The sequence below is a fragment of the Tachyglossus aculeatus genome, unplaced genomic scaffold, assembly GCF_015852505.1.
Source record: "Tachyglossus aculeatus isolate mTacAcu1 unplaced genomic scaffold, mTacAcu1.pri scaffold_1_arrow_ctg1, whole genome shotgun sequence".
NCBI classification, from domain to species: Eukaryota; Metazoa; Chordata; class Mammalia; order Monotremata; family Tachyglossidae; genus Tachyglossus; species Tachyglossus aculeatus.
Window position 1 is genome coordinate 6,058,610 of NW_024044915.1, and position 5,673 is coordinate 6,064,282.

The following is a 5,673-nucleotide window of genomic DNA, read 5'->3' on the forward strand; positions in this document are numbered from 1 at the left end:
CTCACAGTGTAAATAGGACAGAGACCAGGTATTACATCCCCATTCTGCAGATGAGGGCACTGAGGCACAAGGTTAAGTTGCTTGCCCAATATCACACAGCAGTTAAGTGGCAGAGTCGGGATTAGAACCTAGGTCCTCTGACTCCTGGGCCTGTACTCTTTTCACTAGGCCATGCTGCTTCTCTGTAGAGTGTAAATTCCTTTAGGGCATGGATCATATCTACCAACTCTAGTAGATTACACACCGTCCCCCCTTCCCCCACACCACAAGAACCCAGCATAGTGCTCTACACACAGAAAGCACAAAATGAAATCTCTTGATTAACTGACATCATCTTCATTTGGTTTCAGATTTCAAAAGCAAATAATATTTTCTTAAAACCTGAATTTCTTTCAAGACAATGATCCACAGTGAGCCCTCCAGCCATTTATGGCTTAAGAAGGTTGGAATAAAAAGAGAAATGTATAATGAGTGCAAAGGCAATTCAAACCAAACACTGCACAAAAGATACACATTTTCAAAATACACTTAAATGCTCTAATAATTTCCAACTTCTAAATGATGCAACCAACATTTAACTTTATGAACCCTTTATCCTCTTTTTTTGCTGGATTTGTGCAGAAGTGAGGTTTACACAAATAGAGGTGTAAACCAATTCTTGGTTTCTTGTTATTCTCATAGCCAAAGTTGCAAAACATCACTGATAAATCAATCGTGTTTACTGAACACTTACTGAGTGCAGGGCACTGAACTAACCGCTTGGGAAGTACAACACAACAACATGACAGACACATTCCATGCCCACAACAAATCGCCAGATCACATTAGTGTTCATTCACTCGTTTTGAATTTGGCATGCTCCATTAAAATTACTTTACTTCTCTGTGGCTCAGTTCCCTCATCTGCAAAATGGGGATTCAATATCTGTTCTCCCTGCTAATTAGATTGTGAATCCCGTGTGGGACCTGATTATCTTATATCTACCCCAGTACTTTGTATAGTGCTTGGCACTTAGTAAGCACTTAACAAATACCACAGTTGTGATTACTACCCTGTACTCCAGTAATCTAGCACATTCAACAAACCTTTACTTGATATTTGGGATTTTCATATGCTCAGAATACAGTAAACTCAATAAAGATCATTTATTTTTTGATTGGCAGAATCCTCAAAAGGGAATCTCTGAAAGGCATTTCAAAAGCTGCATCTCTCAAATGAGTTTAAGTATTAGAAGTCCCCACATGCTACTATACCTTTCCTGCCCAACACTATGATTCATACCATTGATCAGATTCTGAGTCATATTAATAGACAATATCCTGAAAGTGATCCTTTTCTTCATCATAGCATCCTTCAAATGTTAGAGGATACAATTAGTGCTAGTATCTTTCAGCTCTCACACTCAAGCCATTGCAAAATTCTAATGTTTTTTCCTCCACATTTCCCTGCTCTGCCTCTTCTTCTCCATCCCAAGTCACCACTCTGATGACTCTCATAACAGTCTTCTTGTTTTTCTCCAGACTTTTGCCTCATCCACTGTACAACAAGCTGCTGCCTGGATCACCTCTCCACTTCTCAAAATCCTCTAGTTGCTAAACCTATTTTCCATCACATCAATAAAAAACTCTGTACCATTGGTTTGAAGGCTGTTGCCAGCTTTTCCCATCTTGCATACCAGCACTCTTCACCAGGTAACATTCTGTGCTCTTCCCAAGTTCACTTACTGTACCTTGATCTTGATTTTCCCACCTACTGCCCGATTAACAAATATCATCATTATTATGTTCATGTTCTTTCTCCTGTTCACAATATTTGTAAATAATCAATGTTTACTTATCTCTCTCCTTTAAGGCAGAGACCATATCTTTTGTTTCTTGTGTACTCTTCCAAGGATTTAGTTCTGCCTACAGCAGGTGGTCTATGAATACTATGTGTTGATTGATCAAGTGATTAAGGGACACAAAAATTTGAAACATGAATCATTTGAAATATTGAAAACTGAAAAGTGCTCTCCATTCTCCTCCTTTCTCCTGTCTCTCTTTCTCCTTCCTCAATCCTCCCTACCCCCAGGGTGCTCTGCAGGAGGCTTCTTCTGATTATAATGGATAATCAAGACAATGAACACCACTGAGATCTCTTTTGGGATGATGATTCTGTTACAGTTCAGCCTCGGGGTCTCAGTGAATGTTTTCCTCCTTCTGTTTTATGGCCACATGATTTCTGCCAGCCACATGCCCAGCTCCTCAGATTTGATTCTTACCCAGCTAACCTTGGCTAACACCATAATTCTGCTCACCAGGGGAATCCCAGAGATCATGTTAACTTGAAACTGTTAAATTTCCTAGATTATACTGGATGTAAACTCTTCATGTACCTTTATCGAGTGGCCCGTAGCTTCGGAATCTGCATCACCTGCCTCCTGAGCATCTTCCAAGCCATCACCATCAGTCCCAGCACCTCCCAGTGGGCAGGACTCAAAGTTAAATGACAAAAGTGCATCCTTCCCTCCTCTGTCTTCTCCTGGATCTTCAATATGTTAATTAATATTGAAGGTGTCATAGATATTAAAGGCCCCCAAAACAGTAGCTGCGTCCAAATCATATTGGATCTCAAATATTGCTTAAAGGTTCAAATAAGCGCAGTAACCACCCTAATAATTGCAGTTGTGCTCAGCTTCTGGGACTTATTCTCTGCGGAGCTCATGAACCTGGTCAGTGGCTACATGGTGTTTGTCCTGCACAGACACCACCGGAAAGTCCAGCACCTCTATAGACCAAGTCATTCCCCCAGACTGATGCCAAAGGTCAGAGCAGCCAAAAGAGTCATTGCTCTGGCCACCCTCTATGTTTTCCTTTATGGACAGCAGTCAATCATGCTGAGTGTTATAATGAACATGAAAAAGAATTCTTCACTGATAATGAATAGCCATGTGGTGTTGGGATTCACCTTTTCAGCTGTGAGTCTATTCCACATGATTTACAGGGACAGGAGAATGAGACGGTTCCGGAAAAAAGAATCTCCTTTTCCTAACACCGATCCCTTGTAAGGTCTAGGAAAACTATCTGCTCTTCTCACTGAGGTAAAGTCATTAGACTTTCTGATTTGGGCATCACTGATCCAGTGTCAGATGTTCTGTGTCACTTCACCACAGGCTTAAGACAGGACCAGATAAAGGCTTCCAAAAAAGTGTGACAAGTAACACTTTGTGACAGAGAATGTTGGGTGCAGATTATGATAAATTATTTTACCCAATTTGGGACCAATTCTGTAAATCCTGTCTCTGTTTACATTCCCTCCCCAGACACCCTAGGTGTTTCCCAAAGCTTACCCCCTTGGACCTCCAAAGGAAGTATCTGCTTCTCCCCATGGCACCCCAGCCCTTCATCTCTAGCCCCTTTGTCTCCCTCTCATTCCCCGATGGTGCCATTAATGGCTTTTAGAAAAGATATCCACGTTCATTTAAATAATTAGAACCTAGGCTAAGAAGAGTTTGGGATACAGGACAGCAGTGAGTACTAAAGGAGGAGCTGGAGAAGGCCCCCGAAAGTGTGAGTTTGGGGAGGATGAGAAAAAGGGCAAAAGTACTAGGGAAGTCAGTCAATTATATGTATTGAGCAATTGTATTGTAGTGTGTGCAAAACACTGTACTAAACACTTGGGAGAATGCAATATAACAATACGCATATCAAGAGCTCTGACTGAGATGCTTGCTCTGTCTGGCCTCCCCAGGCTGCTAAAGATTCACCTCACCCAGATTCATGCTTCCCTTAGATGAAATCCTTGGATGCACCTCACCCAGATTTCTGATCCCCTGGGGTGGGATCTGTAGATTTACCTCCTCCTAATTCCTGGCCCCTGGGATAAGATCTGCAGATTCACACCACCGAGTAGCCCTAATTAATGGGAAGCTTCTACTGGATCAGGCACTAAGTGACAAGCACAAAGCCACCAAACCCACCACTGTATATAGCAGAAAGCTGTATTTCATACTTAATCTAATTTAAAAAGGGGTATATGCCTATACGCATATACATTCACACACATAGATTATTACAAATTAGCTACCCATCTAACTGGTTTCCCCAAGTTTGTACAGATGCTCCCATGTCAGAGGAGTTCAAATAGTCCAGTTGCCCTCAACATGTCATCCTGTGCTTTGGCTGCAACCGCAGTAGGCATCTCAGTGCATTTCATAGATGGTTTTTGCCATGGCCCAGGGGAAAGGTCTTCCCTTTTTTATCAGTTGTTTCGGGTAGTTGCAGTGAGGAGACCTGACTTGCTGCTCTTGTTGCCTGCTGTCTCAAGCTTATTTCCAGGGGAAATCCTCCCCTGGTGGGCACATCTGGCAGTGTTTCTCCTGCCCTACAGCACGGAAACTCAATCAATTCCCTGACTTGCTCTCTTTGCTCTTCCCCCTTCCCCCAACCCCACAGCATTTATGTATATCTCTGTAGTTGTATTTATGTGTATTGATGTTTGTTACACACACACCCATCTGGACTGTGAGCTAGTTGTGGGCAGGGAATGCCACTGTTTATTGTTGTATTGTACTTTCCCAAGTGCTTAGTACAGTGCTTTGCACAGAGTAAGCTCTTAAGGAATATGATTGAAGGAATGAATGAATGAGTGAATGAATGAATGCTGGGAAACAAGATGTGATAATAAAACATAGCTCTCCCCCATCTTGGGAGGTTTTATGTGCTTCCTGTGGCCCCTTGGCTAACTGAGATATCCCTGCTTAGAGTGGTGTAAGATTGAAAAAGTTATCAAGGAATGTACATACAACGTTGTGCACCAATGACAACCCAGGTCCCTGTTACCCTTCCCCTCTTCAGGCTTGTGGCCTGGGGCAGAGAGGTGAGATCTGCATAGTCTCCAACCCAGAACCCCATGCACAGACCCTTTTCTTCCTCGGGGCATCTCCAGGGGGCTTCTTACCTGGAGCCCTGCCCAAAGGCAAAAGGTTCTTCCTCATCGTTCCTTCCCCTCTCTGGCTCCAAACTTTGGTCTGGGTTGAGCTCTGCTGAGGTGTGGGGAGAGAGATTCAAGCTGTCTTGTTGGCCCCCTGCGGTCCAAGGTGGCCCCATTGCGCAGAAAGCGCACTCCCCAACATCTAGATATACCTCCCCTCCCCTAGGCCACATGCTCTAAGATGGCGGATCGGGCCATGAGGCGGAGAGCAATGGCCCATTGGAGGCGGGTCTAAGAGTGATGAATAGAAGCCATTGGACAACAAGGGATGCCACCTTTGTGCTCGACCGCCATTGAGAAGCCCCGGAAACTGACGGACAGCATGGGGACTAATGAGGGTTCGCTCCTGTGGGAGCATCTTTCAGAGGGCCAAGGGGAGCTGCCTGTGTCATCCAGGGGCGGGCTTATGCAAATGAAAGGATGTGTTAAAGCCTCACCCTTGAAAGCCTCCTGTGCTCAGTATGTGGACTGCACAACCCTGTGGGCCAGTCAGTTCTGCTGGGCATTCTGTGCCTGGATTGGTGTTTTTTTCTGAGCCCTCCCAGGTGGGAGTGGGATTAAAGGTGCCTGACTTGGAGAGAGCTGTGTTGTTTGTCTTCTTTACGCTACCCCACCCCGGGAGTGGGAGCAGTCCCCAACTTCAGTGGTAAGCCGCATGTCTAAAACCACAGAGCTCTGAAGGGCAACCAGGAGGATGGCCTG

The 5,673-nt window shown here is 44.3% G+C and overlaps 1 pseudogene; it reads left to right on the forward strand.

The window, feature by feature from the left end:
- Nucleotides 1–2,117: 2,117 nt before the first annotated feature.
- LOC119923531 lies at nt 2,118–3,046 on the forward strand (annotated as a pseudogene).
- Nucleotides 3,047–5,673: the final 2,627 nt, after the last annotated feature.